General features: G+C 42.6%; 1 protein-coding gene across 3 annotated transcripts in view; it reads left to right on the top strand.

Moving 5' to 3' along the window:
• erbb4b (erb-b2 receptor tyrosine kinase 4b) overlaps positions 1-24845 on the top strand; it is a 451213-nt gene that overhangs the window by 134923 nt on the left and 291445 nt on the right. Inside the window, exon 1 of one of the 3 annotated variants that reach the window (XM_079518831.1) lies at positions 1728-1839. The exons of the other annotated variants lie outside the window; for them this stretch is intronic. The gene's annotated coding sequence lies outside the window, so the exon portion shown is untranslated. Of the gene's footprint in view, positions 1-1727; positions 1840-24845 lie in introns of those variants that run through there. 3 annotated transcript variants of the gene reach the window in all.

Here is a 24845-nt window from a genome sequence, read left to right as displayed (position 1 = left end):
ACGTGCTGTTGGTCTGTTGTACTTCCCCCCTGTAAAGCGTGTGCATGTGCACATCTTGTTACCGGGGCGGACCAGGTTTTTTTCCAAATCACCCAAATCACTGAATGCTCCTTTAAAGTGTATTGTGCAACATAAATAATACAGGGGTTCGTCTCTATATGACCTTCGTCTTTGCACACACATGTAGTGTGGGTGAGCAGTGCACTCTGACAGAAAGCTCATACGGTTCCATTGACACATAATCCTATGCTTCAGCGACAATAATTATTCATGGCCACGCCATATATGGTAATTTACAATTCAATGGGAACACCTCAGGGCATACTGTTTGGATCTGCATTATGTCATTAGTGAGAATTACAATATGGACCATTGACTGCAAGGTAATCTGTCTATAGGTTGTATGTATTTATTTATTGCATGTTTTAAGGTGTGACATTTTAGATCTAGTTGCACAAAACGGAATTAAAAGATAGACGGACAGATATAGTGTGTATTAAATCCCCAAGGGACTCGTCAAAACTCTTACCCTAAGATTGGAACTGACAGCGTTGCTCTGGAAGGGCTGTTTTGTTTGAAGAATGCCTATTACTTTGCTGTAATGAAAACAGTTGAGTGCACTCGTCTGTACTTGATAATTGACATTTATTAAATATTTATCACACTTGAATGATATTTTGTCTCGATGTGTTCCTCAGCGTGGATCAGGGTGACACCATAGATGAATGATACGCTTTTATTACGGATTACGACGAGCCAACGTGCCAGGAAAGTACAGATGAAACGAGGAACAAATCACGCATCCTAACATCCTGATTATTGATATCGTCTGGAGCCTGAACGATTGCTAGATTGCTGGGGGGGTCGGGTAGGGGGTCAGCGGGCGCCCCACCAATGGGGCCAGTTTGGACTGATTGACAGAAAAAAATGAAACTTTGAAAATCTTTGAATATTTCCACCTTTACAGTGTAATGATAAAAAAAAATCAGGACACATGGGCTGCATAATTGCCAATAGCGGTCTTCAAAAAAGTAAAAAAATGTCCGATTATATAATCGGACTAGCTCTATAGGGGACTCAACTAATTAGCTAAGTATACTTTTTTGGGGTCATTCATTTATATGGCCTGCACGCTACATCCGGCACTACAGATTTCAGATGAATTTTGGACGCAGTTTGTGAAGGCCATGTGTCAGCGGCGGTGATGGCGCCAGCAGAGTGCGGTGGCAGCAGAGCCGTGCCACAGATGCTAAAGGTCTGCTAGAGGACACTCTGCTGGGGAGAGTGCGGGTGCTGGAGCTGGTGCTTTCCCTCTGCACAGCACGCCTCGCAAATGCACCTGCTCCTCTCAACCCGGCACGCACGCACGCAGAATGTACAATACCTTCCCCATCTAATCTCTGTAGAATGTGTGTGTAGTGTAAGTGTACATGCGTGCACGTATGTCTGCGACTCTGCATGCATGCATGTGTGTGTCTGTGTGCAAAAGGTGTGGGGGTGCATACATACGGGTGTGTATGTGTGTGTGCATGTGCGCGCGCGCAAGTGTGTGCGTGCGTGCTCTCTTCCCAATCTAATTGGCTTTCTGCCTTTAGCGTGCCCACACATGCCTAGGCTTACATGTATCAAGGCTGTTTGTGCCAGATGAGATTTGGATTGCATTCTACCCCCCCTTTTTTCTAGGCTGCCGTTTTGCCCCAAGCAGAGAGAGAGAGAGAGAGAGAGAGAGAGAGAGAGAGAGAGAACAAAAAGCGAGAACAAAAAGCGTCCAGACTACTTGGAGTATGGCCGACTGCCTTAGCCTGTTTTCTTGCCTCTAGGTTAATCTGCTGCTCCAAGGTGGGTGTGTGTGTGTGTGTGTGTGTGTGTGTGTGTGTGTGTGTGTGTGTGTGTGTGTGTGTGTGTGTGTGTGTGTGTGTGTGTGTGTGTGTGTGTGTGTGTGTGTGTGTGTGTGTGTGTGTGTGTGTGTGTGTGTGTGTGTGTGTGTGTGTGTGTGTGTGTGTGTGTGTGTGCGTGCGTGCGCAATAAGATGTGACATTGCCTCTTTCTGTAGCATGTTGTTCAGAAGACTTAATGCCACTTCCTGTTGGTGATGTCACTAAAGGGCCAGTTAATAATTGTTATGGAGGGGAGAATGACTTGTGTAATGGGGTTGAGTGCGACTGGGGGACAGAGCTATATAATGCTATTTTAATGAATAAGGAGGAGGTGTCATAAGGCGTACTGAGTGAGTTAATTATCTATTTATTCAAAAACTAAACATGACCAGCAATAAAGCACAGATTGATGTATATGTGAATGGCATAATATATGGATTTTTGTACATTTTTAATAGTCATATCTCAAGTCCACTTTCATCGAAGGCCATTGGGGACATGAAAAAATTGACAAAATAGGGGGTGTCTACTGAAAGAAAGCAAGATCATTTCTGATATGAAGTTAAAATCCATGTAATTTTTTACACAATAATAAAGGGAAAGGGAACATTTAAATTGTGGTGACTCAATCGATAAAATACACCTTAAAAGGTCAGAGGGACTGCAAATCGTACCGGTTTCGTGGAATGACTCTGCTACTATTTAAACCCCGACCTCCATATTCTGGAGGGTCCCCACTCAGCAACGTATGGGGTTAAAGTGGTTACAGTCCGACATATGAAAGTGTAGGACACTCTCACCGTATTCCTCCATTCTGTCTGTCCTCCTGTCCCCATCAGCATACTCAAGAGGAGTCACACACTTAGGCAATACATGTATGTCATGAAATGCCACACAATAACCACTCTGAGCCGTGTCTCGCAGCTTCGTATAATGAACAGCGAGTCTTTTCAACTTGTAATCAGGAGCCCCCCCTCTTTCCTCGGTATTCAGATGAGTCTGTTGTGTACAGTGATGTTATTAGTCAGCCTCCATTGAGACCGCTTGTCTCCACGTCGCAGTGAAAGCTCAACATGACAAGAAACATACAGTAACTGTATTTTAGTTATGTCGGGCGATGTATGTCGTTGCTGTCAGGCAGAAACCTTTTTGTGTTTTTTTTTGTAAATTAATGCCCTACTTGATCATACTAAAAGCATCAAATGTAGCAGATCTGCCAGCTCGAAACGCTGTGCAAAGCGATGCGTTAACAGTTTAAGTAACAGTTTTGGTTTCCAGTTTACCCTAGCACTTTGTTGTTGACACAAACCACCAAGAGGGCTCTCTTTATCCGATCGCACTTTATGTGTCATCCTAATCCCTTACACCAGGCCGGTAGGCAACCTTAGGCAGGTGTCAACATTGGCACACTGGCATAAGTGTGAGTTTATTTTAAATGAAATATTCAAAAGTCAGTCAGTTAAATTAATTTCCCTCAAATCTACAAAAAAACAAGTCTAGAACTAGTAGTGGCATCACAAAGGTGTACTCTGCAGTCCAAAAAGTACACCTTTATGATGTCACTGATCAAATGACCCCAAGTTCAAACTTTCAGTTCTAGGCAACACAGAAGGGGAGGACTTTTTTTTTTTAAATTCCACACAATAACTCTAAGGTATATTAAAGGACCACTTCACCACTTTTCAACCTATCTTCATATAATAGGTCCTCACTAATAATCATGATAAAATGGCACGATTTTTTTCTACTCAGTCTGTCTCATAGGAGGGCTGTGGGCAGTTTAGAAACCGTCCTCCAGTGACATCATCATTAGGCAGATTTTTTTTTAAACAAGAAGATTTTCATTATCGTGAGAACGATGGCTTCCATTTTCGCATTGCAACTTTTCAGGACTAGAAAGCCTGCAGTTTCTATTAGCTTGTATTCCCCATCGATGTTGTCACTGGAGGACGGTTTCTGAACTGCCCACAGCCCTCCTATGAGACACAGACCGAGTAGAATGAAATCGTGCCATTTTTTCATGATTATTAGTGAGGACCTATTATATGAAGATAGGTTGAAAAGTGGTGAAGTGGTCCTTTAATGACATCGCTCAATGTTGAAAATGAGTGGTATTCCCCCTTAAGGGGTTAAAGGATGACCAATCCGATACTATAAATGAGCAAATGTTATTGAATAATTATTTTGTATTATCCACTAAACCAATTAGTTTGACTATCTGTTGCAGTTACTCAAAACAAGCAAACGGTCTCACACAGTTGTACAGCATTAGTAAGGAGCCCATGCACTTTGGGCCCACTTTGGGAAGCGGCAGGAGTTGGGTGTTGGTATTTTGGACTGGAGGAGTGCCACTGTGAAGTGTGCAGCTGCAGCAGAGTGGAATAGGTCGTGGCAGAGACCATGGGCAGCCATAGTCTCTGTGTTTTACACTTCTTCCCTCAAGAGGCTGGAGGCGACACAATGACAGTCAGCAGCCAGTCATTCATTCTGGTGTTTTGCTACATTGATTTGGTGGATAGCAGCACCTATTCACTGCCTGGGTTCATTCAACACAGAAGGTTAGCTTTGTTGAGCCTCTTCCTTTGTCTATGAGCGAGTTCTGCTGCACCGTTAACTCACCAGCATCGGAGAGCGCCTGAAGGCATTCAGTAATTAAGCTGATGGTCTTTGGAATTAGCAGTGGTTAACAGCCGTAAAAGGATGCAACGAGGACACATGGTGCATGGGCTTCAATTGTGTTGGATAGTGTACTATTGTGTGGAAATAATGTCTGGAGTTCTTGTTGTCGGGTTTATATTGTATAAATTGATAGATCGATGGATGTTTGTTGTCATTGCAAAAAAAACAACGCACACATGCACGCACACAATGAAATTGTGTTTGGGTCGAAAGAGCTTTCTTTTTTGCCCACAGTAACTGTTTTCTGGATAGAGTACCGAATGCAAGTGATATGTGTTTAAGATCATGTTTCAAAGTGATTTTGCAGTATTGTGTTTCACTGAAACTGAGTGTTTCAGTGTGGTATGCCATGCAAGAGAGCCTTGTGATAATATTTAATAATAATCTATTAAAGAAGATGGGAGGAGGAGAGCAGGGATTCATATGCACAAACACACAAACATGTCGGGTGAAAATTTCATTATGTCCGTATCTGAGCTCGTAGAGCTTGTAGATCTGCTACTTTTGATGCGTTTGTGTGACACTGTAAAATGATCAAGTATATGAAATTAATTTATGAAAAAAACAACAACACAAAGTTAAAATGTGGAGATGAGAGGTTTCTGCCCATTCACTATGAGCTGCCTTGAGTGGAGTGGGTACACCCCAAACAACAACAAAACTCTCTCTGAAGTGAGCTGGCTCTGGCTTCATCTGCTCTGAAGGCTTCATCTGCTCTTGAGGTGAGGGTCTGCATGGCTTTGTTTGTGCCGTATGAGTGCGGCTGTGTCCTCACATCACTTGAGGATGTCGAGCTCAACCAGTATCAACATTAACCTTCTGATCGATGGCAGTAACATCCAACACCGCCCGACATAAGAGACGCGTCGATGTTAAGTACAGACGGAGGCCAGCGGAGGGAGGGGGGCGGTGGTAGAGCGGGCAGGAGGAGGAGGAGGTGAGTGGGAGGAGAGAGAGAGAGAGAGAGAGAGAGAGAAAGCATTCGTGGGAGGTGAACAGAGAGAGAGAGAGAGAGAGAGAGGAAGATTAAACAAAGGGGGGGGGGGGGGGAGTGTGGAGCGGAGAGGGAGAGTTGACAAGTGAGGAGGGGGTGATGTCTCACCCTATTGTGTGCCAGCCCCCCCCCCCCCCCCCCCCCCCACACACACACACACACACACACTCTCTCTCTCTAACACCACCCACTGTTAAACTCATAGCAGCAGATGGACTATAGCTCCATCCAATCCCTCCTTCATTGCGGAGACATGAGCCCCCTAGCAATGTACCCAATGTTTTGTGTGTGTGTGTGTGTGTGTGTGTGCGTGTGTGTGTGTGTGTGTGTGGACTGTACACCTCACCGTACAGTAGATGTCTTTGTGCCCACGTTTTGCTGCCCACCCACTCCCGTTTTACCGTTCCAGCAGAACCAAGCGAGCCTGATCTCCTCCAGCCCTGTGTAGCAGCATCCTCACTCTGAAGCCTCACAGACCGCTTCTTAGTGGCTGACTCAGGCTGACGTCTCATTTCATACTTTAACTATTTTCATTGCGTGACCCCGAAAGTATATCCAGAGTTTGATTCTTGAAGAAAAATTGAGGTGGGGAGTGGGGACATTTTCCTATAACCACTACCACGTAAACTGTATTCGCGTTTTCGTACCACAAATAGCAAATGATCTACAAGCTCACAATAGGCCTATTATCTCCAAAATAGGGACGCCATGGGATAATGTGTTTAACATACATTTTTAATTAAAGTTTCAATTATGATGAAACATAAATATCAAACATATCAGACTGTCCACATTTAATTCAGTCTGACCAGAAGCAGGGATGAAACATTATCCCTGCCGGCCATCACTGACTGGAATAATATCAAAAGCAGAGGCAGTTGAGCAGTTGTTTTTATCTGCTTATCTATGACATGAATTATTCTATCTTCTAGTTTGTATTTATTTATTTAAATTGATACATAATATGCATCCGTGAAAAATAATCTATTGTTTTTTCTGAAGCTGCTTGCAAATGGAAAACGAATGACAAATAAATCAATCTTGAATAAATTCCCCCCCCCCCCCCCCCCCCCCCCACATTCTCCTAAGCATAATCAAACCTTGATATAAATTAACGTCTTAACATCACACCACTTGATCACAAAAGACTGTAAAAGCATGACTCCTGACTCAGGGTTGGCCCTTCTGTGCACCCGCACGCTCCAGTAGCGCTTAGGCATGCAGATGGGGCCGCCACTTGTACCCTCCCACCGCCATTGTCTCTGGCATTTGGAAAAGGGCACCGTCACAGCGCCCACCACCGCCACCCCTACCGCCCCGACTCCCATCTGCATTCCGCTGCATTTGCTCCTTGGACTGAAGTTAACAGGCACTTTCCGAGCCAGCGGAGCGACAGGACCCCTTTAGCAGCGAGGCGGGCGACACAGGACGCCCAGGTAGGCTTAGAAAGCCATTAGCTTCCATGGCGAGAGGCGAAGAGCCAGGGCGATGCTCACCGCCCGCCCACGTACTCATCCATTGTTTAGACCACTCTGCCGTGAGAGAGAGAGAGAGAGAGAGAGGGTGCTGAGGGAGTGTGTGCCTCTACTTGAGATGTAAAAGAGAGAAGATAAAAACACGCCCACTCAAGTGCGATAATTCCAAGACATGTGCATGGGTAACTGCATAAGTGCGGGTGAACAGGTTGCGCGCGACAAGAGACAAAGAGAGAGATGCACCGAGACGCATCAAAGGTTGATTAGCGCCTGCATAAGGAAGCAGGCCTCGCCTTCCGGAGAGAGAGCAAACTTGTGTTCTGTTTCACGGTACACATGTTGGCTGGCGTGCAGCAGGGCCCGGGGCGGCGATGCTCCCGATGGCATGCCCCAGTGATTTGTCTGGACTGCCGGGGTACATCTGTGGGAGACGATATTAATCATGCACTGTGCTATACTGGCCGCTGTTGCAGCCTCCCTCTGAGCTTGTCAGACACACACGGATATCCTCCCTCTCTCTCTCTCTCTCTCTCTCTCTCTCTCTCTCTTACACACACACACACACACACACACACACACACACACGGGCATGCACAACGCATGTAACATGCAAAATGCATGCATTATACATTATGAAGGCCAAACACATGTACTGCACACACGCATGCACACACTTACAGCTGTAGGGGAGCATACATACACCTGCGCCCACTTGTAACCGTGGACAAAAACTAATCCCTTGGATCTACCTCTCTCCGAGGCAAGTCGCTAATCTGCTAATGAGAGGGGGTTGGGGGGGGGGGGGGGGGTGCTCTGCTAATTGTCTTGTCTAGAGTCTAGACTAGAGGAATGATAAGGTGTGGATAAAGTCAAGAGAGAGAGTGAGCGAGAGAGAGCTAGTACAGTATAATGCTCAAAGATGGACCATGTAAAAGAGGCAAAAGCTGATCCCTGGGACAGAGAGATGCTAAGTGGATGAGGGCAGTGGGTAGGGGGTGGGGTTAATGTACCATCTGTGAGGAGTGGCCCTGCCAGGGGCCTCTAATAAGGCAATCCATCACCCCACGTTACCGACACTGTCAATTATAGACCTTGACCCAGAACCTGTGTAAGGCCTTGTTCCCGCTCCCCCAAAAGTTGTTCCTTCCCACACCCTCCACATAGTTTTGACCATGGTTCAACACCCAGGAAACACATGTAGCTTTACAGTTTAATCACTCCTTCCCACTCTCCATGCCCACCTGTCTTTATTTGAGTCGCTGTCAGATATAAGATCAAATAAAATTATACAAAATAAAATACAATAAAAACAACGCTTTGCATTATTTGGCCTTGCTTGCTGAATTTCGCATGACCCTAAATCTGCTCTTCCTGCCAGCGCACGGCAACGTTCCTTCATGAATAATCTTGATAATAGTAATCATCTATTCTTCCCTTGCGGCCTTGTGTCCTTTCATTCAGACACTAGCACATTTTAATCTATACTACCATTCTCTTTATAGCCAAGGACTGGGACCACGCTTAGATGCATTTCCTTTTGAAATGCTGTCATTGTTTCAACTGTTGCACTATCCTACTGTTGCAGGCCACAAACGCCTTTGACATGAACAAAGACGTTTTTGCTCTGATTAACGGCTGGCACGCCAGGGTCATCTTGGATCCTGAGACGACTTGTTTCAGTTCGCTCCTCGCCATAGTTTGTTCAAGGTTGGACCTGAGCAGAAATCATTTGGCTGGCCTACATTAGCATACTTGAATTTGGCTTTAAGAGTTTACTTACTGCACTGTCTGGTTGAATAAGTAATAGAGGGTATGCGCATGCTTAAAGTGAATGGCACATCAAGTGGGAAATCGAGTGGCAAAGTGAGTTTAACATTGTTTAATGTTTAATGCGATCAGATAGGACTTTTCTGTTTGGATGTATGGGCTGTCAAGGCCAGAAAGTAGTTTTTTGCCACTCAGTAGGCATTCCTGCATAACTTCAGGGTTTGATGATGATGTCACACGCATACCCTCTATCAGTATTCATGTTTAACCATAATGGAGATAGTACAGCGGCTTATACCCCAATACAAGAGGTATTGTGCACTTTTTCAAAAAAGCATGAAACTTCTACCATAGTTAGATGATATCATGAGGTGTATTTTCAGATGTGGAGTCAAGTCAGATTTGACCCCTGAGGCCCGGTAGAGCATAATATGTGACCAATACCCATAACATCCTATATAAGGCAAAAAAGTCCAAATTTCATCATTCTTTAAGTAGCATGTGACATATGAAACTAGGGTGATTTCATGATTCTGAATCCATTCCAAGCATTAGTTTTGCACAAAAAACACTCCTTGGGCTAAATTAGGCCATATCCACTTGACCAAATGTGCTGACCTCAACACGTTTGTGTGGCCGTTTTCCTCCCAAGGAGTGTTGAATTCTATTGATCTCAGTATCACCAACTGACTGGGCACCCAAAAATTAGTGGGAAATGACACCTTAAATGTTCTTCTACTGTGTTTGGTTCCAAAGTTAAGCATTTTTCAATATTTTCGGCAGCCATTTAGAATTTGACCTCTCCCGGGCCTCAGAGGTCAAATCAGACTTGACTCCACATCTGAAAATACACCTCATGGTATCATCTAACTATGGTAAAAGTTTCATGCTTTTTTGAAAAAGTGCAATTTTTTTTGGTAATCCGCTGTACTAAGAGCATGTGGATGAAAGAAGGAATAAACCAACCGAAATAATTACCACCGGTACTCAGGTGGCGCAGTGGTTTAATTATCACTGCAGAGGTTGTGGGTTTAAATCCACTATAGTTGGTCCGGCTTTTTAAGTGTCTATACTCTAGTCTATATGAACACAATTGGTCCATGTTTGCGGGAGGAAGCCTGGTGGGGAGGGTGATAATTGTCATTGAGCATACACCTAGGGGATGGGGCGGCACCTGTCAGCAGGGGGTGTTGGGTGGGAGGACTAGGACGAAGGCTTTACATCCTCCCAGTAGGGGCTCCTCACTGGCAGGTCAGCCAGTAGTATACAACAGCAGTGGGGATGGGTAGACTACCAAGAAGCAGTTCAGAAATGAATATCTGTGAGCTTCCAATAGATTCATGTGAATTATAAAACCAACAAGCTGAGTATGTGTCATTGTGATGTGGCACGTTGTGAGCTTGTAGATCGGCTATATTTGAATGTGTGAATAGGGTGAAAATCAGACCTGTTTATTTGCTCTTCACTCCATCTGAATGCTGTGAATTGAAAGAGCTTCCAATGAGTTCATTAACACAACGGAACGGAATAATCATCGTGGGCTCTTGACACGTGTCAAGAGCCCACGATGTTCAATTAACAAAGTATAGTGCTTGACTTTTGTGTGGAGTGGATGCATTTCAGACAAATAATGTTATTATTCCAGAGATAAACACAGATAACTGCTAATGTGATTCAACAGACTTTTGACCCACTGGAGATGATGGATACCGTAGCATGTAATGAGCTTTTTCCCCCTCTCCCTTTAATATTATCTTCCAACTCTCCCTTTAATATTATCTTCCAAAGTATTAATATTATCTTCCAAAGTATTAAGAGCAATTGCCGCATGTTATCTAGCTGACCATGCAACTTATATTACACAGGATTCAGTGTGTCAGTATTGTACGAGGTTTTCAGTAGTGAGTGAATGTTTCACTAGTAAAATGAATGTTAATTTAACTCTTGAGTATAAAATGTGTACGCTCTCCGAGTTACAGACCCATAAGGGTCCACTTGGTTCCTAACTACAACTATCATTTAGCTGGGGACCCCCTGGAACTCCCTCAAGGAGCCCTGGTCGTCCCCGGACCCCACTTTGAGAACCACTGGTTTATAGTATGCGCTTCTATATTGTATGTATAAGGTTATCGTATATTACCTCAGAGTATATTTTTCTCACAGAGCAGTTACAGTATGTGCAAGGTAAAAAATTATTAAAAAAAATGTATGTATCACACAAGGCTTTACACATTAAAATAGTGCTAAAGGAACACGTTCTAAAAAAAATAATGAAATAATAAAAAGTTCAAATAAAAGACCTTAAGGCTTTCTAGCTTTCCCCTTTCCTTCAGGGGCTTTCTAACTGAAAGGCCTTTCTGGTAGAAAGGCTTTCTGACAGGCATACAGAGCTCTACATGCAGTAAGTCCTATCCGAGTGGATCAGATTTGGATTTTGTGTAGTAAAAGAAAATCACACCTGTTTGAAGCCGGTTTGCTTGCTCAGACACTATGATGTAAAATTCTCCATTCATTGTCGATGGGAATTTAATGTTTGTGCAGGACGGAAATCTACACTAATCTCAATATAGGAGGGGCTTGCGCCCCTCAAAAACACAGTATTGGGTTCACTTTGATATCCAATCTCGTTAAACATTAAGTCAATAAGAAATCCGAGTATGATAATTAATCAAATAATATATTTAAACACACAAAATCCCAATCACTCAGTGGGGGATTGAAAGTTTCGAACTCTGGGACCCGGTTATGTAAATCTGCGTCGTCTGCATAATGGTAACATTGTGTTATATTATCTGTATTCTGAGCCTGTGGCAGCAAGCAGATGTTGAACAGAAGAGGCCCCACAATGGAGCCTTGGGGAACGTGCACGTCATTTGTGTCTGCTAAGATTTGTAATTACCTACAGTATAGACACAAAGTAGTCCCTGTCATTTAAGTACTGTATATAGGATTCAAACCAGTTTAGCACCGTGCCAGAAAATCCCACCCACGCTTGTAGTTGGTCTAGTTATAATCAGTGGTGTAATTCAAGTACTGTACTTATAAGTAAAATTTTTATGTATTTTGTTACTTTTTCAGTATTTTCAATTTTCAATACTTTTACTTACTACATCTCAGTACAATCTCTCAACATTGTCTATCCTTCTTTCTCTCCCAGGACATCCAAGGCCATGCAGCTGCTAATGGATTTCCTATCTGTCCATCCACATTAACCTTGTCTCTTCCTTACAACCAATAAAGTACCCGAGGACATTTAGCCTTGTGTGCGTGTGTGCACGGATAGCTGATTTACCAGATCAAAATGTGACACATTTTTAGCTCGTTGATCGACTATTTTTGTTACAATGTAGAATGACAAAGTACCGTAGGGCATTATTTTAAGAAAAAAACCTGACGAGTTAAAATATGGAGATACGGTGAGAGGTTTTGCGTCCGCTTGTGATTGTGTCCTCAGTTGACCATTTTGACCATGTTGTATGTTGTTGATGTTGACAACAGTGGTGGAAGAAGTTCTCAAATGTTTTACTTCATTAAAGTATCAATACCGCAATGTAGAAACACTCTCTTATACAGTAAGTGAAAGTACAGTATTAAAAGTCTGCTTGAGTAAAAGTATTGGCATCAAAATAATACTTAAGTACTTATTATGCAGAATGTCCCATTTTATTTTAGTATTTTGGAAATAGCACATGTACAAGCTCACAATGCGTCGCGATGCATTGTGAGCTTGTAGATTGGCTAAATTAGGGCTGGATCGGCTATATAGAGGGCTCGTTAACGTTTAGTTAGTTACTTCAAAGTGAACTAGTAACTAGTCATTTCAAAGAATTGTAGTGGAGAAAAAAAGTAATATTTCTCTCTGAGATATTGTGGAGTAGAAGTAAAGTAGAAATATCTCACAATTGTACATACCTAAGTACAGTAATTGATAGGGTTGTCCCCATCTAATCACGTGATCGGAAATTGCGGCCGAACAGCGATCACGTCATTTTCAAATGATCAGAATCGGATCGGGACATCCCTAGTATCAATATTATATCCATATCATGATATTAGATTGGATATAATTGTCTGTGATTTTGGATATTGTACTATTGTGATATGGCATACACATGTTCTATAAAAATATAAACAACGGATCGAGAAATATCTGTATCGGTAGCTTCAAATGATCCGAATCGAATCAGGAACAAAACAACTTGATTGGTCGGGACATCAATTCAATTCAATTCAAAGGGCTTTATTGGCATGAGAAAACATACGTTTACATTGCCAAAGCAGAGAGCACAATACAACAATACAGCAATACAATCAAAACAAAAATTGAATTTGAAAGTCAGCATCTTCAATAGATCAATTTCTATGTACCAAGATCACTGGATGCAGGTATAGTGCAGGAATATACACAATGATTAGTCTTTAGGGTGGTTATGTTCCGTTCCCCATAGTACTTGAGTAAGTTGCTTTCCACCACTGGTTGACGCGGTGCAGGTAGAAGGTAAGACGTGCTGCCTGCGCTGCACATGTGAACATCAGTGACAGGAGCCTGAGACACGCTGCCTGCGCTGCACATGTGAACATCAGTGACAGGAGCCTGCTCAACAGGCTGGGCAACACAGCCAGTGGCAGCAGAATGAAACTCCATTGTGTACTGTTTGTTGTGCCGTTTGTTGCCCAGTGGTGGAAAGTAACTAAGTACATTTACTCAAGTACTGTGATTAAGTACAATTTTGAGGTACTTTTGCTTCATCTCAGAGGCCAATATTGTACTTTTTACTCCACTGCAATTATTTGAAAGGTACTAGTTACTTTATACATTTGATTATGTTTTTTACAAAACATACATTAACCACTTCAGCCCACTTCAGACTTTTACTTGTAACAGAGAGTGTTTCTGCATTGCAGAATTGATACTTTTTCTTAAGTAAAAATATTGTTTCCACCACGTATCTAACACAACAATCTGCTCAAGAGTTTAGGGCAACGAGCATAAGACCTCAAGCTCCTCGTTTGGATCTGTTTCCCACTTAGCCCTAATTAAACCCAATAGCCTTAAGTTGCTTAATTAGCTCAAAGTATCTGCAAGAAATTGTTCTATCTTACCCTTCAGTTTTTGTTTGTGTGTTTGTGTGTTTTTTTGAAGTCTCACTTGATGAAGTTGAGTGCCGTTGAGAGCGGAGGCCTATGGCGGAGGCTATGTGTGATGATGATTGTCGTGGAGGAAATAGAGAGAAAGAGAGAGAGACTTTTTTTGTTTACTTAAAAAAACCAATCTTTGTCATCACACTTCACTTCACTTCTCACTCAACATTCAAAGTATGATTCAAATACTTCATGATGAGCCTTATACAAAGCTTCAAATAAAAAAGGCATTTTACAGAGAGAGAGAGGGGGGGGGGGGGGGTTAACAGTTGAATAACAGCTAGGTTACACATCCCAACACCCACTTGGGTTTGTGCATTTAGACATTTTATGAATGTCTGTGTTTATGTGCATTGTATGCTCTCGTGTCTATGTTTGACTGTTTCTACATGTGTGTGTGTTTGTGTGTTTGTGTGTGTGCGCACGCACGAGCACCCCCGTGTCTGTGTACAAACAGTGGACTAAGGCCATGCGGACAGCTAGCCAGCTACAGCACTTTGGCTGTGACTCCTGTGTTATTTTTGCTCACTGCCTCGCGGAATTCTCTCCCCCTTCCCCACTTTCATCTGGAGGCTGCGTGGAATTGATTCCTGCCCGTTCATCTGTTGCCTTTGTGAGCTGCGAGAGAGAGAGTGAGAGAGTTTCTCAATATTTCTCTCTCCCTTTCCCTCCAAGGACACTATATCTGTGCTCACCTCTCTCTGTTTGGGAAGAGAACACAAGAGGGGATAATGTGTGGGCATGACTGTATCAGATGCTAGTCCGGTGGGGTAAGGTGATGCTTGCTATATGGGTAGCCTTCAGCCCACTGAATCAATGTGGAAGCGGGAACAAAACAAAACAAAAAAATAAAACAGAAAACACCCTTCATCATCCCAACAAATGATACACACCTTGAGAGAGCGGCTCTGGCCCCTGACTCGGTAGAAAATAGCGATGTGGTTGAGCTGTCAGCAGAGATGTAAACACATTTCATCAGCATGGTCCAGAGGAGAGAAACAGAAGTGTAGACTGTAGGTAGCAGGCACCGGCAGGGAGGCTCACAAAGAGGCTCATCACGTGCTTTGGGTTGAGACTATGAATTGATTCCATAGGGCCTAAATGGAAACAAGACCGCAAGGACTTTTTTTGGTGCTACTGTATAACTTTTGGAATAAGTGTTTACTGTACTGTTGCTGGTTTTTCATTTATGTCTAATAAACAATTCAATCAATCAATGGCCCATTCTGTCTGTGATGGGTCACAAGCAATCTGGGAACCCATCAGAAAAAGTTGAATCTAGCTTATCTACACAATGTGATGGGACCCGTTGTGAGCCTGTAGATATTTTATGAGAACCACTGTACAGCATATTACCATTATAACCACAAATCCACAGTATTTCCTGTTTTCTTTCTCTTTCTTGACCCGTGCGATCTGCTAATGACTGTGCTACAACTTTACCACATATGCTAAAATGTAAGGAGCGCAGCGGGCTCTAGTTGAGCCCCCTGAGTTACTATCGGCTCCCACTTAAAGCTACAATCCGTACGCTTTGCGATGATTCAGACGGCAACACATCTGGTGTTCAATCCAGTGTGTCTGCTTCAAATAACTTTATTGACTCAGTTGGAAAAAATGTCCTACCCGACACCCAGGGGCCAAATCTCCAAAGTCCAAGTGATGTGCCATTTATGCAATGGGTAATCAATGGCGGTTATACCCTGAAGGGTGATAAAGTGAAGATGAAGATGCAATACAAAAATGTTTTACAAGTGATAGTACATGAATAAATTGATACAGTGAAGGTCCCCACCCACCGAGCGCGTTTTTCTGATTTTTAGCGGCGTTTCTCCATCGGTTTTCCGAAAAACGTGTCCAGTGTGCAACCACCTTTAGTATGATGGACATGGTTACAAATTCTGTCCATCTGATGTAGACCACTGCATAGGAGTTACTACTCCGTTACTACTTTGCTTACTAAATAAAAAATCACACCCGTGTGAACTGAGTGGTGTAAGGTTGATTCAGCTGGAGTTTTTGTCCGATGTGAGGTATTATATAAGGTAAGGTATTATATAGCCTGATCAGCTCTGATCTGACGTAATGAAATCACACCCGGATGTGATTTCACAACTGGCTTTTTTTGTGCAGAAAAAATGACCACGGTTGCTACGGTCATCCAGTTCACCCGGGTGTGATTTAATTACGTCAGAAATTATTTTGAACATAGCAACCATGGTCATTTTTTTATGCACACAAAAGCCAGTTGTAGGAGTGGTTTACACCACTCAAAAAGTCACTGTACTGTACTGTACTGTACTGTACTGTACTGTACGGCACAGTTTTATCGTTAGTTCTTTCATTGTTATAGTTATTGTGGTAAGTGTGAATGGGCCTGTAGGCTGCTCAACAGTGCCACTTTAGGTCACCCAGCGGAATTGCAGCTGTTCAATATACCCCAAACAGACAGACATACACACAGTAGTAGACCCATAGACACATAGGGTCACACAAAGCCAAAATATTACAATCCGCTTCTGAAAAGAAGCGGATTGTACTCCTCATGCATTGAAGGAAGCATGAGGTCAGTTTGTTGCTCTCCCCAGGTTGGCAGAGGGTATAGTGCCCAGGATCACATTAGACATTTTAAAGTAAGAATAGGATAGGGTAATTATCCATTCTAGGCCTATATTCTTATTTGTCCTCCTGACTTGGCAATGGATATTTTTGAGGGGTGCTAGCCCCTCCTATACACAGGTTTAATGTTTGTCTTTAGTTTAATGTTTGTTGAGGGGCGCAAGCCCCTTCTATATACAGGTTTAATGTTTGTCTTTAGTTTAATGTTTGTTGAGGGGCGCTAGCCCCTCCTATATACAGGTTTAATGTTTGTTGAGGGGCCCTAGCCCCTCCTATACACAGGTTTAATGTTTGTCTTTAGTTCAATGTTTGTTTTGTAAACGCATTGACAATGAAGGGAAAATGTAATGTCATTTACGTCATATTGTCTCTTTATTGTTAATGGCGTTTAATGTTTGTGTTTGCACCGTTTGTTTTCACATCTAGTTGCATCACCTAATCAACATGAGTTAGACTTTAATATATTAGCGCCCCTCACTTCACACTGGTGTGATTGTTTTTAGTTCAATGTTTGTTTTAAAAACGACATTGACAATGAAGGGAAAATGTACGTCATCTTGTCCCTTAACACAAACATTAAATGCATAACAATAAAGAGAATTTAATGTTTGTTTTGACACTGTTTGTTTTACATCACCATTACATCACCGTTTGTTTTACATCACCATTACATCACCTAATCATAGCAACATGAGTTAGACTTTAACACCCCAAGCGGCAAGGACAGTGTTCTCCATTCAATCAATTAGTAACGCCCAGCGCTCAGGACGGAGATTGATAAAAGGACAGAGGTTTATTGATATCAAAACCGATCGCATCACTCCCCAGGCTGGGACCGTAACCCCGGGGTGTTAATAATATTAGCGCCCCTCACTTTCTTAATATCATCACTTTCTGGCACCTGAAAGAGAATAACTAATGTGCTATTTATTATCTCGTAACGTTGTCACCCTGCCTACCTGCCAGTCACCTACTGTTTCTGTTTGTGCATTCACACAAACAACTCTCAAGGTCACTTCTCCCTGGTGTGAAATATCATGCACATTTTCAGGGCATATGGCCACTTTTCACTCTTGTAAATTGGTCACTGTTGTCAATTTCAATAGCCACTAGGGTTGGGATCCTTCAGGATTCCGCTTCCTTAACGATTCCCTATTAACGGTCTGATTAATTAACGGTTCCTATATTTGATGCTATATATATATAGACCTGCATTATATTTTTTTATAAACACAAATTCAACACATTCTTTCTTTTCAACATCTTTTTATTTCCGTTTTATAACAGTATGGGTGTCAAGTCACAGGTTCATAGAAAAAATTAAAATAAAATATCAGATTTTAGTATCAGTGACTGAGGTAAACAAACGTAGCCTACTGTATGAATCACAGAGATCGTGGGCAGACATAATGAAAAGACTGTTATTGTGCAAAACATGCCCCTTCAAGACAAAAGAAAAACATTTTCTCCCCTTCCAAATTCAACACATTCAATCATATTCATACACTATTGCAGACATATTGTAGTGGTTCTCAAAGTGACCCTCTGGGTTACTTGAGTGGGTTCCAAGGTTCCATTTTGTACTTGCTCAGAGTTATGGTGGTCCTTGAAATGAAAACAAGTTTGAGAACCACTGGTATTGTAATTATATACAGTAGCACAGACGTGAAGTCCACATACCAGCTCTGACAGTGCAGTGATAAACCGGTTCTGGAAACGGTTCCAAATGTGATGGAACAAATTCCGGTTGCACTTCAACAATTGCCACCCCTTGAAATCCCTCCTTGTGATACAGGTTGATGGATTAGCAGTGGTTGGTTATCTGTTGTCAAATGTGTCATTAATCGCACTCTATACTTCACCCAGCAGCATCATCTCTCCTTTCTGCATTCCCCACACATACAGTGTAGTTTATTAAATGTGTTCATGAGTTATTGGTTGCTGATGATGAGAACGGTTACAACTAAGCTGATGATGGTTATGATAATGAACAGCTAAGAGCTCCATAGGCCCCACATCACCCAGCCAGAGCTACAGTATGTGGAGTCATTAACTGTGGTTTCTCCAATGCCACATATATATACGTTCCTAGCACAATAGTCAGAGACCTCTAATGAGGTGTGTGTGTGTGTGTGCGTGCGTGCGTGCGTGATGTATACGTACTGTACTCCCACGCATATATTTCTAAATGAACTGTTCAGTACATTTGCTTAAATGCATAGTTTACAGTTCAATATATACTGTAGTATTCATTCATATGCACACAAGAGTGTGCAGGACACAATGGACTCACTATGTGTGTGGGGTTCCTTGTAAGTTATGATTTCCTGATTTCCTGTTTTTCCTGAGTTTGTCGGGTCGGGTCGAAACCAAACCTCATATGTCCAAAACTGTTAAAAACTTTTCAGAATTAAAATTCAAATGTACCAAAAGTAGCAGATCTACAAGCTTGTGGATGTGCTACATATGATGCTTTTTATGATCAAGTAGGGCGTTCATTCATGAAAAGGCACAAAAAGTTAGAATATGTAAATAAGTGGTTTCTGCCCAACAGAGACGATATGTGCGCATATGGGCTCTGCACCTCTTCTTGTGTGACTTCCAGGAAAGAACTCTCAGCCCTTTCCTTGAGAAAGCTCTATTAAATGTCAGGCAGAATGAGCTGACTGTGCAGATGCATTCTCCAGGACTCACCTAGCAGTGATTTTAAATGATAGACTTTCAACCGATGCTTACTGATGCATAATATACTTTATCTCCCAGCGCAGGCACACACAGAGCGCACACAAACGCAAGGCACACACATCCGCACGTACCTGTATGCACACACACTCACTCGCACGCACAAGTATTGCAGACTTTATAGACTGACTTGTTCATATTGCCAATTAGTGTCTGTTTTACCCTTCTTCAACTTATTGTTATTTTATTAATTTCAACTCATAAGAAACTTATAAGAATTCCACTGCCTTTAATGCCACTATACAGTATGTAACCATAAGCCTGTTGAGCCTCATGGAAGTGGAATGGAACATCATTATTAGTATAGTGAATGTCATATTGTGGCATTTGGATAGATGACAAATTTATAACTTTCAGAATTCCCACTCCCGGTTCTGCAGAAAAGCAAGTCTTTTTTTAGCTTATGGAGATATAATTAAGAGACAAAGCCACTATCACCCTTAAACCTTTTTGTTGTGTAACTCTCTGCACTTACACTTTGATGCTGTCGGACAGAAACCTCCTGTCTCCATATTAAAACTCTTTTTCTTTTCTTTTTTCTTTTCTTTTTTTTCTTTTTTGTAAATAAACACCCTACTGGCCTACTTGATCATACAGCATGGAGTCACACAAAGGCACACACAAAACGTAGCATATCCACAAGCTCGAAATACGGTGTGAAGCGCCACGCTTGTGTGTGCGTGCGCCTGCGTGCGCGTGCGTGTGTGGTATGCACATCCGTGTGTGTGTGTGTGTGTGTGCGCCTGCCTGCCTGCGTGCGAGTCTGGGGCTAATCTCGCAAACCAATGGCCGTGCCATCAAAAAACGATTTTACCATAGGGCAACATGTTTCAACATTCTGTCCCGATGCGGTACGCAACTTGACCTTTCACGTGACAGAGTGGTACCCATTCGATCAGATTTGATCTCACTTTTTATAAAATAATATAAAAAACCTAAGTTTTATAAAGAATATATAATATTGTTACTCTTATCATTAAATTATAGTGTTTTGCCAATTATACGGCGCACCATGTTGAGAACCACAGCTCTAGGATGCATGACTGGCTTTTTTTGCCTCCGTGCCCCACATACTGTATACCTGGACAAAGCTGTAAAAACTATTGGCACAGCATGTTGTGTTGTAAATCAGCAGCATCGAAAATGATGGATGGATATTATCTTAAGGTGGCCAAGCGTAGAAGACGGTCTCCGAAGTGTGAGGGGAGCACGCACCTACACTAGTATTAATATTATTAATGTGAAGTTGGCTTATGCTTGAAGAGCTAACGAGACCGAGAGAAAACGAACAAAAAAACAAAAACAAGAAAAACACAAGGTTAAAAAGTACCTGTGTTACTTTCAGACTTTCAACATTCTCATAAATGTGGAAGTGTTCCGTTTCCTAAGGTGGAAGCAGAACATTTTAGTTTTGAGAGGAGACTCTATTCTGTTGTATTATGTATCACTGTGGGTGTAGGCAAGTGGAAAAGGTTTCCACAAGTTCCACACTTCTGGCAGAGTTTAAATCATTGATGCCACTGGTGGACTGTGACCCAAACCGGAGACGCACATGTGAAATCCTAATCCTAATTTTGTCTATTTGTAACTCGGTGTACAAATCCCCAGGTCTTCATTTATAATTCTTAATTCATTATTAAAAGCTGCACTTTGTAACTTTTCCTGTTCTACCCCAGATTTGAACCCGGGTTTCTTGCTGAAAGTTTAACCACTGAGCAGAGTTTTGACCTGCAATTTTGACTCTCAGAAACAGGATTGCGTCAACGGTCGTGTCTAACCTAGACACAGAATAGTAACTCAGAGAGCGTACAACTGTAACCAATTGGACCCGCAAGGGTACTGCATGATACAGATTGGACAAAATAACTTTTTATTTGCATAGAAGAAGTTACATAGGCCTAATACAGCTTTAATTTAGGTCTTAATTTGGCTACATTTTGTAGGCTCTCTGAGTTGACAGAACAGTGAGAATGTTAGTGTGTGGGGTAGGAGGAGGTAGGGGTGGGTGGAAGGGTGGTCGGTCGGGAGGCTCAGAGTCAGCATGATGCCCGAGTCCTTCTTCAAAGTCATTGTCATGGTGGTGGTGTTGGTTGGTGGTGGTGCGGTTGAGATGGCTTTGACTGCATCATGTGTCTGTCCCCCTCTGCTTTGGTCTGCTGCCAACTTCTGTAGTTTGACTTCCAAGCGACTTTCTGCTCCAGCTGTTCCCTGCTAGCGCTGTGTGTGTGTGTGTGTGTGTGTGTGTGTGTGTGTGTGTGTGTGTGTGTGTGTGTGTGTGTGTGTGTGTGTGTGTGTGTGTGTGTGTGTGTGTGTGTGTGTGTGTGTGTGTGTGTGTGTGTGTGTGTGTGTGTGTGTGTGTGTGTGTGTGTGTGTGTGTGTGTGTGTGTGTTGGGTGTGGGGGGTAAGCGGAGTTGACCTGATGGTTAGTGAGAAGGAGTTGCTCACTTCCAGCTGTGCCTGCCTCGTCCTTCTCAACTGACAGGAGACTTAATCCAGTGTGATGCTCTTCTGTTGACAGGAGAATTTGGAGAAATGAAGCCAGCTGTCTCTAATGTCATTCTCGGATCAAAATGGAAATGTCCTTGGTTTGGTGTGTGCGTGTGTGCATGCATGCGTGTGTCTGTTTGATAGTTGGCCTCTAAGGGCCAATGCTCTCCGTGTCTCTGTCCAGTCCATTACAGGGGAGGGAATACACATTGAATGTGCCTATAAATCCTCAAGAGAGCATACAGTACAAACACTTTGGGTCAATTTTTAAACTCTCTTGAGGATTGTGTGTGTGTGTGTGTGTGTGTGTGTGTGTGTGTGTGTGTGTGTGTGTGTGTGTGTGTGTGTGTGTGTGTGTGTGTGTGTGTGTGTGTGTGTGTGTGTGTGTGTGTGTGTGTGTGTGTGTGTGTGTGTGTGTGTGTGTGTGTGTGTGTGTGTGTGTGTGTGTGTGCGTGCGTGCGTGCGTGCGTGCGTGCGTGCGTGTGTGCGCGTGCAACGCGAAACAGAACTGAGGTGTCATTTTCTTATGTCATAGTGGTGAACGTTGGCTAATGATGTATGACATTGACTCAACATCCCACATAAGTGTGTGCGCAAGACAGACCGACACAGAGAGAGAGGGAGAGAGAGAGATTTTCTGTGTGTGTGTGTGTTCCATCCACTAGGGATGAAAATAATGCATTTTTTAAATGTATCTCTAGCTTGATAAAACTCATCTCATCAACTTAAGGGATAGTTCAACCCCCTCCAAAACAAATCATTTTTTTCTGTTGTTTCTGGGTCATTACTCCATGGAGATTTGAATTCATGGATATTCTTTTGTTTTTCTTGCAAGCATAAGCCATTAATTTGATGGCAAGCAGTGGTTCCCTATGGAGACACAGGGGACTCTTTTTTGTCTCCATAGGGAACCACTGCTGGTTATCAAATTGGTAAATTACTTCAAGAACTGTTAGAGTGAAAAATGCAGGCTGATGGAACATTGTATAAAATAATGTATTTCAATAATGTGCCATCCACTTGATAGCAATAATTCACCTAATTCCCATGCAAAGTCTTAATTACTATGGCTTTCTGGGAGCAATGGGGCCTCTTATTCAAGATTGTACTAATTTGGGTCTTTTTTTCTCCCCCCCTTCTCTATCTCTCCCTCTCTTGCCCCCTCCCTCTCTCCCTCCCTCCTCTTTCCTGTCTTCCTTGCTGTGAATGCTGTGGCTCTCCAAAGGTAAGGCATTGAACTTCCTTTCACTACCTGTGTGTGTGTGTGTGTGTGTGTGTGTGTGTGTGTGTGTGTGTGTGTGTGTGTGTGTGTGTGTGTGTGTGTGTGTGTGTGTGTGTGTGTGTGTGTGTGTGTGTGTGTGTGTGTGTGTGTGTGTGTGTGTGTGTGTGTGTGTGTGTGTGTGTGTGTGTGTGTGTGTGTGTGTGTGTGTGTGTGTGCTGCCAATGTCTCACCAGGAATATCATGCACCGCCACTCTCGGAAATGGAGCATGTCTGAATACTACATGGCATTTAATGACTGTTTTCATGTGGGGTTCCCTTGAAACATATTATAATACAATTAAAACCATAAACACTTATCAATAAATCAAGCTTGATGTATATGGCAGATAACGCTAAATAGGCGAAATAGGTAAGAAATCCACAGATTCACAGATAGGGAACTTATATTATTTTCCAGGTATTAATGCTGTTCACATTCTGTCTATAATTTGTCTGCATGCGAAATTGAAACACTTGGCTTTGCCTACTCGTTTAACCACTTAAAAAGGCTTTGTGTACTTCATTGACCGGGGCCCCCAAGGGCCCCTCATCTTATCCCTCTACATCACATCTTTTGCTGATTCACAAATATGACTTGTCCTGAATAGGGATATTATAGGTTCATGAGGTTAAACAGTATCTTTAGTAAATCAGTAACATGAGATATCGTTGCTGTCGGGCAGAAACCTTGTATCTCCATATTTCAATGGAGATACAACTAAATGATATATCCGAATCCGATATACAAACTCACAAGGCGTCACATCGCGACATTCAGAGTTTCCACCCGGCAGCAAGGATTTTGGATTGATTGAATACTTTATTAGTCAGAAATGTAAACAGCATGACGACCTGTTTCCATTGTTTACAATTTACAATTTAGGCATTTAGCAGACGCTCTTAATCCAGAGCGATTTACAGTAAGCAAGAACAAAAAACATGGTAGGGTTTATGGTCATCATGAATCCTACGTAAGCTTAAGAACCTAAAAGAAGGAATAAGGAATACTATACACTATAGACTGCCATATCTACATGAAGTGCTATTTGAGTTACATAAGTTGATCCTATGCATACGCCTGTAGGAGGTCGAGGCTAGGGCAAGTACTGCGGCAAGTGGTGTGGGCTAAGATGGAGTCTGAAGAGGTGCGGAACATTGGGAGTGAATCTGCAGTTCTGATTGTGGTCTTAGGGACGTACGTATTCAATGAATCAGCATTCATACAAAAAATAATACATCTATATGACAACGGCAGATTTACAGCGTCCAGGTTTGACTCACGTTTGTGGAATGATTGGAGAGTGAGACACGGGGCGGTCAACTTACTGTATGAGAATCCTGACCAGAGAGGAGGATTGATCTGCACTAAACGGAACATGCTTTCATGCTAATGTACACAGGCGCCCACTGCCCACGTCATAGAGAACACACTGCAGGTCGCTGGTAATGATGTCTTCATCGGGCCTGTATGTGTTCACTCTTCACTGCCTCTTCCATGGCCTTTGGCTACATTACGTCTACCGGTGTAGCCACATGCTTCAAACGCCTTGAAAAGTGCAATGAAAAATCTATTGCTTTTCTGTATTGATGCAAGATCAAGAATTATGCATACAAAAAACAAACCTTCCAGTGCTTATATTCCACTACACTACGTAGTATAATACATGCTGTAGACCAAGGGTTCTCAACGTTTTTGGCCGGGGACCCCCGGAAATGCTTTGGCAATGTCTCGGGACCCCCGCCCCGCCCCCTCCCGACCCCCAATATAAATTGACTGCTACAATAACCTTAAACCATTTTG

This window comes from Electrona antarctica, assembly GCF_951216825.1.
Source record: "Electrona antarctica genome assembly, chromosome: 13".
Lineage (NCBI taxonomy): Eukaryota > Metazoa > Chordata > Actinopteri > Myctophiformes > Myctophidae > Electrona > Electrona antarctica.
The sequence above is the reverse complement of the archived record's forward strand: the minus strand, read 5'-3'. Positions and strand labels throughout refer to the sequence as shown.